The sequence below is a fragment of the Dipodomys spectabilis genome, unplaced genomic scaffold (assembly GCF_019054845.1).
Source record: "Dipodomys spectabilis isolate Male_0828 unplaced genomic scaffold, ASM1905484v1 ptg000002l, whole genome shotgun sequence".
NCBI classification, from domain to species: domain Eukaryota; kingdom Metazoa; phylum Chordata; class Mammalia; order Rodentia; family Heteromyidae; genus Dipodomys; species Dipodomys spectabilis.
Genome location: NW_024870679.1, coordinates 2,627,457 through 2,641,225, shown reverse-complemented (window position 1 = coordinate 2,641,225; position 13,769 = coordinate 2,627,457). Strand labels below are relative to the sequence as shown.

At 43.7% G+C, this 13,769-nt stretch overlaps 1 long non-coding RNA gene and 1 other non-coding gene across 2 annotated transcripts; both read left to right on the top strand.

The window, feature by feature from the left end:
• The first annotated feature begins 1,716 nt into the window (after positions 1 to 1,716).
• Positions 1,717 to 4,862, top strand: LOC122103610. Its single transcript, XR_006146789.1, has 3 exons — positions 1,717 to 1,870; positions 4,011 to 4,117; positions 4,633 to 4,862. It is a non-coding gene; the product is annotated as an uncharacterized LOC122103610 (long non-coding RNA).
• Positions 4,863 to 6,519: 1,657 nt separating this feature from the next.
• Positions 6,520 to 6,588, top strand: Trnaa-ugc. Its single transcript has one exon. It is a non-coding gene; the product is annotated as a tRNA-Ala (tRNA).
• Positions 6,589 to 13,769: the final 7,181 nt, after the last annotated feature.

Here is a 13,769-nt window from a genome sequence, read left to right as displayed (position 1 = left end):
TGTTGGCAAGGGATGAAGACACGAAGCTTATGGGCTGGGAGAATAGAATAATTGAGTTGGGACGCAGCAGTAAGGTACCAGGGACCATGTATTGTCCAAGTCTTGTCAAAATCCAGGACATGGTCCTAATTAGTGTGCCTGAGTGGAGTTAGGGTATAGAAGCCTCTACTAGAAGAACTTGAAAGGTGTTGGGTAGAACCCGGTGCTGGTAGCTCACACCTGTAGTCCCAGGTACTCAGGAGGCTGTGATCTAAGGATCACAGTTCAAAGCCATCCCAGGCAGGAAAGTTCATGGGGCTATTATCCACAGAAAACCAGAAGTGGAGCTGTGGCTCAAAATGGTGGCACACTAGTCTTGAGTAAAAGAGCTCAGGTACAATGCCCAGGTCCTGAATTCAAGCCCCATGACAGATAGAACTTTTTTTTAAAAGGTGATGGGTAGATGATTCCCAGGAGCCTGTGAGCCAAAGCTTTGGTGACTGGAGAAGAGTCAAGTCACCAAGAGATGACCAAATAGGGATGTGAAGTGGACCCCAGGAGGTTTATGTTTGATGGTTCTGGGTTCTTTGATGATACTAGGCCTTGAACTGAGGGCCTTGAGCTTACTAGGAAAACACTTCAACTACTTGACCTTTGCTCCCAGCGATTTTCACTTTCAGTGTGTGTGTGTGTGTGTGTGTGTGTGTGTGTGTGTGTGTGTGTGTGTTTTAGCATTTCTTTTTCTTTTTTTTGTAAAAGCGATGTACAGAGAGGTTACAGTAAGTAAGGAAATGAGTACATTTCTTGTTGAATATTGTTACTCCATTTTTTTCTTCTTTCCCTCCTCCCCCACCAGCATATTGTACTTCTGCATGGGATTTTGTTTGGGAGGAGGATTTGGCTGTCTCACACAGTGTTAGCATTTGTGATCTGATCTAGCCCTGCCCTTGCCTGATGTTTTAGTTAACTGAAAGCCCCATTTGCTTTTCTCAAGGAATTACTTGCCATAATACATTATAAGGTCTTCCTGGAAGTTAGTCCCTCTCTGAACACCTCTGTCAATTTTAATGAGATGCTCCTGACATCCCAGGACCTCTTTGTACCATGTATAGTGCTAACTAAGCTGATGCTCTTTGGTGGTAGGAACAACGCTCTCCCAAATCTAGCTTTCCTAGAACAGTTTTGATTGGTCAAGGGCCTGGCTTCTCCATGGGATCCTTGGTGATGAATCACATCCTGAGTGTAGCAAGTGGAACAGACAGGTCCTCTAGCCCAGGGCCAAAGCCCAGACCTGGTCTTCATCACCTAGCCCCAGCTGGGATCCCATGCTATAGGGCTGGCAGCTGGAAGGGGTCACTTGACCACCAGGAAGTCTTCTCAGCTGGGAGTTTTCTGAGAACCTGGGCCAGAGAAACTACATCTGTGAGTCACCATTCACAGAGAAACCCAGCTGCTCAGCGCAGCCCCAGCTCCAGCTCCAGTGGCTATGGAAAATGGCCAGAAGGCAGAGGAAGAGTCAAAGATAGGCTACTTTGCTTTTCTCAGTTTCCATAGCAGACGAGCAGATTTGCAGTTCTCTGTTGTACCAAGGAAATTGTGAGATAGGACTCAAACCAAAAATGGGACCTGCTTTGCATGACTGATAAGGGGCGGAGTCTGCTGAGCCATCACATTTGCCCCTCTGAGTCCTTACTTAGGCCTCATTACATCCAATACACACCCCACAGGTAGCTAGAGCCAGGTGAGTCTGGGATGGGGTTGTCTGCATGTGGTAGTTTTTAGAAAGTAGAATCGGTGAAGCTTACATACTGGCTGTGATGGACATTGGAAAAAGCCTCTGAATACTGGGAACAAGGCACCAGGAGGAGGATGAGATTTGTTTCAGGACTGGGTGAGTTGAGCTCTTAGTGCCATGGAGCACTTCCTCTAAGAAGAAACTTGGGCAGGTGTGGGACTACAAGTTGTTGGTGTTAAAGTGTGCCTCTAGAGTAGTCCCTGCAAGGATCTGAGGACTGGAGCAGTGGTTAGGATCATGGTATGGAAGGGCTGGTGGTGGACAGGTTACTTCTCACAATGTTAACAGTCACCAAAGAGACCAAGAAGCCTCCGACTGGGTTAGGCAGGTTAGAATCTCTTAAATGGAAGCAAAACTTTAGAGATCAAGAAAAACTAGTGGCTTGAGTTCCATCCTTGAATGAATCCTGAAGGTTTTGGAGCCTACCTTGGTCTGTCATGGCACAGACAGGAAGGAAATGAAGGGTAGGGCTTCATGGATCATGTGATCAGCAGAGATGTGTTGTTGGAGCATGCCCAGAATAGCAGGGCCAGCACAGCGGAAGTCCTGCAAAGCAGGACCTGAAAAGAGGAAACTTGAAGGCTGCATATATTCAATCTAGAGAAGAGGACAGGACGATGGTGTTTTGAAATCGCTGTTACTCCAAATAGCAGAACTGAATACAATAGATGGAAACAAGAGGAAGAGAATTGTGACAGATTTATCATCAGAGATAAGTCTCTTGGAGCACACTGGGCTCCAGAATTGAATCACATGAACAAACATCGAACAGTATTCCACTGTGATCTTAATCCTAGCTACTCAGGAACCTGAGATCTGAGGATGATGGTTGACAGCTAGCCAGGACCAAAAGAATCTATGAGACTATTAACCCCAATTTAACCATGAAAAACCTCGAAGTGGAATCCATGAGACTATTAACCCCAATTTAACCATGAAAAACCTCGAAGTGGAGCTTTGGCTCAACTGGTAGAGTGCCTGCCTTGAACAAAAAAGCTAACTAAAGGACAGCACGTAGGCCCTGGGTTCAACCCCCAGTACTGGCAAAAAAAATTTCATCTATCACTCATATAATTTGGATTATTATATGCACAGAGCTATATCGATAACTTCTTTTGAAAAATCTGCAGATCTGACCACCTAGAATCACTCTCATGAACAAAAAAATGGGATCTGGGTGACATCTGCCACTTCTAACTAAGACAGTCATAGCCTGTCCATCAAAGGTACCCCCTCCCTGTACCTTCCTCAAACCTGTGCAGCTTCATGGGTACCCAGATGTCCAGCCCCTGAAGGTGAGATCATTTAGGTCCCTGTTTCAAGAGCCCAGGGTTTGAGTTGTGGATTTGTCATTTGAATCTATGATGACCTTAGCAAGAGGGTCAACTTTCTAGGACCCTTTCCTTATCTGAATATGGAATAATAATACCACTTGCTTTGGAGTGTTAGAGAGCTCATGCAAAGTGACAGCACCCAGTGACACATATGGAAGAGCTCATTGACTGTTGGCTCCCAGGGAACTGTCCAGAAGTGGATGGCATTGTCTCACACAGGCTCCATTATCAAGGCTGGATTGAAGAGTCCAGCAGAACAGTCCTAGCGGGAACCAACCTAGTAGGAATCAACCAGCATTCCTAGAGGAAGGACAGCTACCAAAACAAATCCGTGAAAACATGGACAATGCATTGGTTCTCCTTGGAACCTTCCCAATGATCAAAGTATTGGTTTTAGAGCTGTCCTTAATGCTTGTTAAAATCAGTTTTAATCAGGAGGGAAACTGAATAGGAGTAACTTGGGGGGCTGTTGCATGCTCAGAGTAAGGGGCGGCTTCTGCTTCCAAGTAGCTGTCCCTCCCCTCTCTGCCACAGGACCGCTCTGTGCTCATTGGCTGCATGTTCTCTTTTCATAGCTGGCTTATGCTCACCAGTTAACGCTGCGGGCTAAGCAGTCACAGAGAAGCTAAACCCACACCTGGGTGGGGAATGGAATGTTCCAGCATTTCAAGACCTACCTGGGCCCTGGGTCTTCCCCTGGGTATTATGCACTCTCCATAAGTGGTCCAGACCCAGCCTGATGAGAGAGGTTTTAATGGCTTGGGCCTACTGGGCCCTGAGACGCTTTCTACTGGAATAACGTGGAATAATTCTTTTGGTTTGGTGTCTTAAGCCTTCCTGTACTTCCTGGCTTTGGAAGTGTGCTTTATGTATTTAGTATGCAGACACTTCTTTACTCTCAGGTGGGGAACACAGCAGGGGATGTCTCTGTGTATAAGACATGCAGATCCAAAGCTTGGATGGGAGAGAGAAAGAACACCAGATCTGCAGGCCACAGGGAGTCTAGGAGGTGAGGATGTTGCTTACAGTGATGTGGGTATCCGGGACAAAGTGAGTAAGTGGGGGCATTCATGCCCTAATCCGCTTCCCTCTCTGCTTATCTATTCTATTCTCTCTCTCTCTCCCTGTCTCTCTGTCTCTGTCTCTCCTCCTCCTCCCCCTCCTCCTCCTCCCCTCTTCCTCCTCCTCCTCCTCTTCCTTCTTTTTGGTACTCACTGTGGCCTTGGCATCTAAATATCATGCCAGCCAGAGATCAGCTGTCAACAATCATTCCACACACATCAGCCCTAGGAGATGCAACTGGCCTGAAGGTTGCTGAGCAACAGAAGGCAGATGCTGGTCCAGGGCCTGCAAAGCCATTAGGCAAAGCTCTGATGGAAGCCTGACTTATACAGCAATCAGAGCTCAGGCTTTGTGCCTGTGCTTGAACTGATCAGCCCCTTTGGAGAAGCTTTCTAGCCTCTTCCCTCTGGGTACTTAACTGGCCTCTCATTCAGCTATGGCCTTTGCATTGTGTTTCTACAGGTGCTGTGTTACTATCCCAAGCGGTGTCGAATGGCTCTTGGAAGCTCGGATTGGGCTGCAGGGCTGTTTGGACAGTCAAGCCTACATGAATTATTAGATCAGAGATGATATATACATACTTCATAACACAACCTCATTGGAGTATTTATTTGCTGTGTCTCCTGATTCATCCCAAGTAATGATTGAGTAAAATTCTGTTTTGACATTTAGAGGTGATCTGCTTACCTGCGGTTGAAGTGCTCCTCCTCTGTGAGGGGTGGGGGTATGTCAGGAGGCTGGAAGGCAAGGAGGCCGGCAATTGGTGGTTTAAAGGAAAGGCCTGGCTTGGAACTGACTTATATATGAAAAGACAATTTAGTCCTAAAAGGGTGCCTGGCTAGGACAAGCATGAGAATACAGCTGTGTAAAGTGCTGTCAGGAATCTTGTGCTGTGAACTAATAACAAAACTGCACACCCCAGGTAAATAGAATACAAAGGTAACCCCCTCCCCTCATCTTACTGCATGACACCAGGAAATACGCATGTGTACTTGACTGATCAAATGTGAAGACCAATCCAGGCTCCAGGATTTGAGATTTGGACCACCAAAAACTACACAAAACCAGGCACTGACAGCTCATGCCTGTAATGCTAGCTATTCAAAAGATGGAGATCCAGAGGACTGACGTTTGAAGCCAGCCCAAGTTGAAAAAAATCCATGTGATTCTATCTCCGAAATAACCACCAAAAAGTTGGACCAGAGGCATGGGTCAAGTGGTAGAGCACCAACTAAGCAAGCAAGCTGAAGGAGTGTGAGGCCCTGAGTTCAAATTCTGAGCTGGAAAGAAATAAAATCCTCCCTCTTTCAAATCTGCAATTCCTTGTAGCATCATGGTGGGACATGGGCTCTGGAGTTGAGTGAAAATCAGGCTGTCTCAAACCAGCTGTTTGAGCCTATAAAGGGCTGTCTGAGCTTTGGGTTCCTCATGATAAAATGGAGATTTAGTGCTTACATCAGAGGGCTGCTGAGAGACACATGTTTTAAACATATATGGCCTTCCAACAGTGCCTTGGTACATGGGCAGGCTCAGTAACTTTGAGCATTTTCTAAAGATTTAACCCATTTTTTCTTTTACTGAAGAGAACTGATATTAAAGCCATAGCAGAACATAGAAAATTCTGCACTTTAAAATGCAAAAGTGGAGCCTGGCACTGTAGCTTCACGCCTGCAATCCTAGCTACCCAGGAGGCTGAGCGCTGAGAATCAGAGTTCAGAACTACCCTGGGCAGGAAAGCCCATGAAACTCTTATCTTCCCAACTAACCACCAAAAAGCCAGAAGTGGAGTTGAGACTCAAAATATAGAGCACCAGCTTTGAGTGAAAACAAGCTAAGGGAGAATACCCTTGGTCCTGAGTTTAAGCCCCAGTATTGGCACACACACACACACACACACACACAAAGTGGAACAAATAATGGAATTTTTCTCTGTTTTAGGAGAAGTGAGGATCCAGGGAACTTGGTACTCCCCACATGGAACCCCATCTCAAACCAACTCATCAAATACACAGTGAGGGTGTGTGAAGTACAAGATGCATATACATTGTGGAAAAATGCATACTTGATGCACAGATTCCATAGCTGACTTCAGGAGGTGGAATAAGCACACAAAAACAAAGACTAGAACTGGCCAATACAAAAAACTTTGGACAAATTGTTTAACTAGGGATACAGGTGGACCCATTGCAACAATGAGATGTACAAGTCGTTATGTAGAAAAACAAACTTTACAACTTTGGAGGGGGGGAGGATCAGGTGCAGGGAGGTGTGGGGGGAGTATGGGAAAGGATGGGAAGGGGAAACAAAGAGGAGGCAACAATGCTTGATAAGAAATGTACTTGTGGGCTGGGGAGGTGGCTCAGTGGTAGAGCGCTTGCCTTGCATGCATGAGGCCCTGGGTTCGATTCCCCAGCACCACATAAGCAAAAAGAAAAAAGCCGGAAGTGGTGCTGTGGCTCAAGTGGTAGAGTGCTAGCCTTGAGCTAAAAGAGCTGAGGGACAGCGCCCAAGCCCAGAAGTTCAGGCCCCACGACCAGACCCCCCCCCCCCCAAAAAAAAGAAATGTACTCGTTACCTTGCCCATGTAATTGTAACTCCTCTGTACGGTGTTCCCACAATTAAAAAAAAAAGAAAAATAAACTTTGGGAAGAAATGTTAGTCAGCTTCCCATCACTATGACAAAATACCTGATAAAAATGAATTAAAAAGAAGAAAGGTTTAGTATGGCTCAAAAATGTAGGGATTTTAGCTCATGGTCCATTGGTCTTTGCTTTTAGAGCTGTGACAGTACATTCTAATGGGAGGGAATGGTGAAGAAAACTGTTCATTTATGGCAGCTGGGAGGCAGAGAGGATGGAGATAGATGGAGAAAGAAAGGAAGGAAGGGAAAAGGAAGAAGGGAAGGAAGAAAAGAAGGAAGAAAGGAAAGGAAAGGGAAGGAAGGAAGGTAGGAAGGAAGGAAGGAAGGAAGGAAGGAAGGAAGGAAGGAAGGAAGGAAGGAAGGAAGGAAAGAAGGAAGATCTCTTTCAACGGCATGTCCCAGTGACCTAACTTTCTCCCACGAGGCTCTACCTTTTAACAGTTCCACCACCTTCCAGTCATGCCACAATATGGCAACTAAATCATTTATTTATTTATATTGTGAAAATACTGTACAGAGGGGTTATAATTACATGGGCAAGATAATGAGTACACTTCTTATCAAACATTGTAGCCTCCTCCTTTGTTTCCCCTTCCCATCCCTTCCCAGCCTCCCCCCCCCACCGCGCCCCTACCCAATCCTCCCCCCCCCCCACCAAAGTTGTAAAGTTTGTTTTCCACATAACGACATGTACATCTCAGTGTTGCAATGGGTCCACCTGTATCCCTATTTAAACGATTTGTTTTTCCCTTCCTCTCCACAAATTATACTAACATCAAATACAGTGAAAGCAGGGGTTATACCGTGGAGGAGGAACATATAAAGCAACAAAGAAATAATCTTATAAATGAGTTAGAAACAATCATATGAAAGAAAAAAAAACATTTGAATATATATCTTAAGGTTCATTTTCCTAACATCAACTTATCTGACCTTTTCTGCTTGACTTAGACATATACTAGTTATGTGGCAACTAAATCTTTAACACAGAGACCTTTGGGTAACATTTCAGATCCAAACTACAGCAGAAGACTTCTTAAGTTGTGGCCAAGTAGAGAAGAAAACCCTCTTGTGCGTTACATTAGGGTTAGCATGCATTAGAGCAGGAAGCTGGGAAACTTGGCTTGTATCTAAAGATGGGGTGGGTCTAAAGATTTGGTGAGGTTGGAGCACACTAGGGTAGATAGGTTGCTTTGAGCCACCAATGGAGTGTGTGAAATGCAAAAGCAGACACTATGTCTGCAGGCAGCCGGAGGCCAGTGAAGGCTTTCTGGGCCAGGGGAAGGGGGGCAGTAGAAGATGTGGGAGGTAGAATCTTTTTTGTAATTTAAAACTAAGAGAGAGAGAGAGAGAGAGAGAGAGAGAGAGAGAGAGAGAGAGAGAGAGAGAGAGAGAGAGAGGGGAAGGTGGAGGGACCAAGTTGATGGCACTGTTTTGTTTTTGTTTTTGCCTTCATGATGAAAACCATGAGAGTATCTGCTAGAAACAGAGATGGAAGTCCAGGGTGCGTGGATGTAAAAGGGGAAGACTTTGCTTGGACAGTGTGGTGGGAAAGTAGCCATGAGTCATCTCAGTGCCAGTGGCTAGCAGATTGCTAGAGATGGAGGAGGAGCAAAAGACAGCTAAGGTATGAAAAAATGGATTTTGGAGTTTATTTTCAAGAAACTCAAACTGCTGGCCTTTGGGTAGTTCATGTGTGTAATCCTAGCTATTCAGGAGGCTGAGATCTGGGCATAGGCACTGTCTCTGTGCTCTTCAGCTCAAGGTGAGCACTCTACTGCTTGAGCCACAGCTCCACTTAAGGTTTTCTAATGGTTTATTGGAGATCAGAGTCTCACGGACTTTCCTGCCCAGGATGACTTTGAACCGTGATCCTCAGATCTCAGTGTAAGTCAGTTAAAATATTTTACTATGGATTATTTACTCTTTGGGAAACCATCTTAGCCAATGCTGAATGTACTTAAAACTTTGGGTAAGCAAAAATCATACAATGCCCCACCTGCTTGGCTAGATCATCACTGGTTATATGACTTCAGTGATGGCTGACCCAGGATGTCTCATGAGTTAACCTGCAGGACTTTAATAATATCACTCCCTAATATTTATGTTGTTAGAAAGACTGAATGAGATTCAGGAGTTGAAATGTCTAAGAGTTATTATCCTGATTCATTGCATATGGTAAGTGGGTACTTGCTAAATATTAACTATTAGAACTGTAAGATTTTCTTACAGTGGAAGGTCAAGTGGGAGCAGTATGGACTCTGGGCTGGATTTAGCTGGAAAGATGTTAAAAAAAAGGTCCCTCTTCCCTTTTCTGCCAGTACTGGGCTTGAACTCAGAGCCTCATGATCTCACTTGGCTTTTTCACTCACGGCTGGCACTCTAATCCTCGAGCCAGAGCTCTACTTTCAGTTTTTTGGTGGTTAATTGGAGATGAGTCTCTCAGATTTTCCTGCCCAGGCAGGCTTCAAAGCTGGATCCTCGGATCTCAGCCTCCTGAGTAGCTAGGATTATAGGTATGAGCCATTGGCACTGGGTCAAAATTTTTCTCATGTAGATAAATGATGTAGATGCGTAAGATTATGTGTGATAAATAGAAAGGGAGAAGAGAAAGGAGAAGACTGGGAAATAACAGAAGTGTATATGTATATGTGTATGAATGTATATACATGTGTGTGTGTACATGTGTTAGAGAGAGAGAGAGAGAGGGAGAGAGAGAGAGAAAGAGAGAGAGAGAGAGAGAGAGAGAGAGAGAGAGAGAGAGAGAGAGAGAGAGAGAGAGAGAGAGAGGTGTAGCAGACGATAACAAAACCAGGGGAAAGGCAGCATTCCATGACTGGTAGAAATGGTTTCACAGCACCATTGCATGCATGTGATTCTAACACTGCAAACTCTCCATGTTGTGACTTGACAATTTGCACCTGTGAATAGTGAAACCTTACCATACCCCTCAGTTAGGGCTCTAGATACACAGTCCAAAACCACAGGTTCTTTTACTCTGACTTTATAGTGACAATCCCTGCCTGCCACCTCAGGAAACCTGAGGAACATGGAGACTATCAACCCAGATTTATCTCGTTTCAATCCATTGCCCATTGTCTACAAATCAGTTTCAGTTCTCTTCTTTGTGCTAATGCCCTAATCTCTACCTTTTTGAATGTCTGTGGAGATTGAATAAGATTCTTGGTAACAGGAAAAGTACTGCATAATTATTATTCTTTTGATTCTACTTTCCCTTAATAATGTATTTTGGATTTACTTTCTATGACTTTATCTCAAAGTTATTCTGGCTTGGTTTTACATTCTAATCTGAATCACATTTTGCTTAAAGGACTGTATAAACTGATTACTTCTTTGACATTGTCCTTTTTTGTTATAATTCAGTATCAAAGACTAGGTAACTCATTTATTTACTTATTTATTACCGATTCGAGGGCTTGAATTCAGGAACTATTACTCTCACTTGGTTTTTATGCTTAAAGCTGTGGCTCTACCACTTGAACCATATCTCCATTTCTGGCTTTTTGGTGGTTAATTGGGGATAATCTCATAGACTTTGTCTGGGCTGGCTTCAAATCCTACGGCTAGGATTTGACTTCTGAATGGCTAGGATTACAGGCCTAAGCCACCAGTGCCTAGCTGGGGTCAGCTTTTAATCCCAGCCTTCTTTTCCTAAAACTAGTTTCCCTTGCTATTTCTTTCAGAGTGTGGGAGAAAACACAGCCTTGTTTAAAATTTATTCTAAACATCTGCTGGTAACGGCTACCACAATCCATTTAGTGCATTACAAAGTCCTTAAAAATGATGACTTTTGTTTATTTTCTCTCCATCAGCAAAAATGATGTAGAACTGCTTATTTGTAGTCACACTGACATTTTTCCTCCCTCTCTGTCTTCCTGCCTCTCTCCCTCTTTCCTCTACCTTCCTCTTTCTCTTCACACACACACACACACACACACACACACACACACACACACACACACACACACACACACACACACACACACACACACCCCACCTGTTAATGTGCAGAATGCATTGTTCAAACTGTTACAATGTGTGACTAGGGCAGACTGAAAATCATGCAAACCATCAACCTTAGATTCATTCTCCAAGAAAGATGGGAAGTTCTTGCATACAAGAGGTAGACTTGGTTCAGTCTGAGTTAGATTCACCAGGTTTCATGATGAAATGAAGTAAACCCAGGCTACAGAGGCAAATGAGACAGAATATAAGTGCTCAGTAACCTGTGACATACTGAATGGAGCTTTGTCCTTTCATCTTAGTAGTCCTTACTAAGATGTTATGGATTGTTTTAGATGTGAGTTAATTGAGTGTCAAATGGGTGGGTGGGGTTCTGATTGGTTCTGATATTTCTTGATCTACTGGGAGTCAATTCACAATACTGGAGTGAGGGGTGGGGTGAAGAATGGGAATCCCAGAACCAATATCTAAAATTAGGAACCGAGAGGATGGGGGCTAGAAGCTCCCAGGAGGTCACCAGGAAAAACGTCCGTTTCCTTGTAGGGGATCATCATTTATCCATGTTATTTGCCAAGGCGCAGTTTGTTTGGTGGCCTCTGTGGCTGAGTGGTGCCATAGAGCTAATGATAAGCTTTACCTTATAGCTTCCTTGTTCTCTACTACGTGACATAAGACCCATCCTGGATTTCCCAGCTCATCAATTTGAAACTGTTCTCTGAACTGCCTCATTGCATGCGTGATCATGTGTCACTCAGACTTCCTCTATTTCTTTTCCTTTATTTACTATCCCTTAGTCTTCCCCTACTCTTTGAAAGCTGTGGGAATAGTGGCGTTACCATGGCAACCCTTACCCCTACCTCTTTTCCATCTCCCAACAATTTTTCTACACTTTAATAAAAAACACTATTTATAGTGCACAAAGCTGCAATACTCTCCACCACAGCTCTGCAAGGAAGATTTCCTGCCTGACCAGAATACTAATGACTAAACTATGCCTTCCAGAGAGGGAGCAAGAAAGCCCTCCAGACCACTTCTTCAGTAGACATAACTGTGCTTTAAGACATTGTTTCAACACAAGGGCAGAGTTTGGTCTGCATACATGAAAACCCATAGATACTGACAGGGTAGGGAAAAATCAGCTTTTTGTAATACTCCATGCTGATTATACATAAAATGTACATATTGCATGTGGATGGAGGTGTGAAGCGAGGAGTTCTTACATTCATATACTCACAGGGAAAACTGATCTCCTGAACCTTAACTGTACTAAGTTCAGATGGAAAAAGAATAGTTGGATAGTTGGGAGAGTTACAAGAGCAAAGGTGAATGTACGGAAGTAAAACCCAGGAGGAAATACAGAGGCCTCATCGTTGATAAGCAATGAGAATATTTTCCACATACATACTTCTGCTGTGGTATTGTTGAGAAATAGCACTACCATACCCCAAGTGGTTGGTGGTGATACAACCTCATGACTAAGTGTCTGAGCTCTGGGCTAAACATCGTTTTCTGTCCTGTTACTTTCTAGCTTTATGATGTGAGGGAACTCACTCAAGCTCTTTATCTATTGATTTCTATATCTTTAACATGGTGATAATAACAAGATCTCTATATTAGGGTTGTTTTGAGGATCCAGTTAACATTGATCAAGTCTTACAACAAAATGTGTGTCATTGTTTATAGGTATTCAATAAATGAGAACTATTTAGAAGTTAATCGGGATGTATAAAAACAATACTAACACTAATCCTGGGGCTTTAGCAGATCTTAGAGCTGTTGAGAAACAGGCCAAGTGGAAAGCGTTGCTAGGGGCAATTTATGTACGAAATGAAACACTAACACCACATTGAGGCTGAATGCTGGTGATTCATACCTGTACTCCTAGCAACTGTAATCCTAGGCTGAGATCCGAAGATCCTGGTTTGAAACCAGTCCAGGATGGAAAGTCTGTGAGACTCTTATTTCTGGTTAACCAGTCAAAATCCAAAAGTGGTGGTGTGGCTCAAGTGGTAGAGGTTAGCCTTGAGTGAAAGAAAAAGCCAACCAAGAGCACAAGACCATGAGTGCAAGCCCCAGTATTGTTTTTATAAAAAGAATATAGACTATATTGAGAATTAGAATTGAATCCTAAATAGAAAAATATAGTAAACTTTCAATTCTTAGTGTTGAATCCTGAAAACATTTGTTACTGTGCTTTGGGACTTTATGCAACTTATGTAAGAGCAAAGTAGTATATTTTAGCTTTAACCTAACTTAGACTCGTTTTGTTTATCCATTCTAGTGGCTCACAGGTGGACTCCTCTGAATGAGGTGACACCACAACAATCTGGTAACAATGACTTCTAGGTTTTTGTGTGCAAATGAGACATTGGGGGGAAGTTGTGAAAATTAAGACTACAATCCAGTAGATTAGGGGTGTAGCCTGAGATTCTGCATATCTGTCAGAGTGTTAGATAATGTTGATAGCATTGTCCCCAGGGACCAGTGAGTAGGAAGAGTATGAGGATTTTGAGGCCAATTCTTCCCAAAGACACTTTGGACCAGAACTGTAGGTTTCAATGATTCTCTCATTTTCTAGAATTCTTTAACATTAATAAATTCAGGCCTCAGAGAGAGAGAGAGACAGAGAGACAGAGAGACAGAGAGAGATAGAGAGACAGAGAGAGACAGACAGAGAGAGGGAAAGAGAGACAGAGAGAGAGAGAGACAGACAGAGAGAGAGACAGACAGACAGACAGAGAGAGAGACAGAGAGAGACAGAGGAATAATGACCAGTGGCAGCAGAGCCCTGTTCTTCTGAAGATTGGATAAGAAAAGTCAGGAAAGATTGTAATATTATATGTGTGTGTGTGTGTGTGTGTGTGTGCGCGCGCGCGCGCTACTACTGGGAACTGAACTCAGGGCCCAGGTGCTGTTCCTCAGCTATTTTGCTCAAGAATGGCACTCTACTATTTTTGAGTCACATTAACTGCTT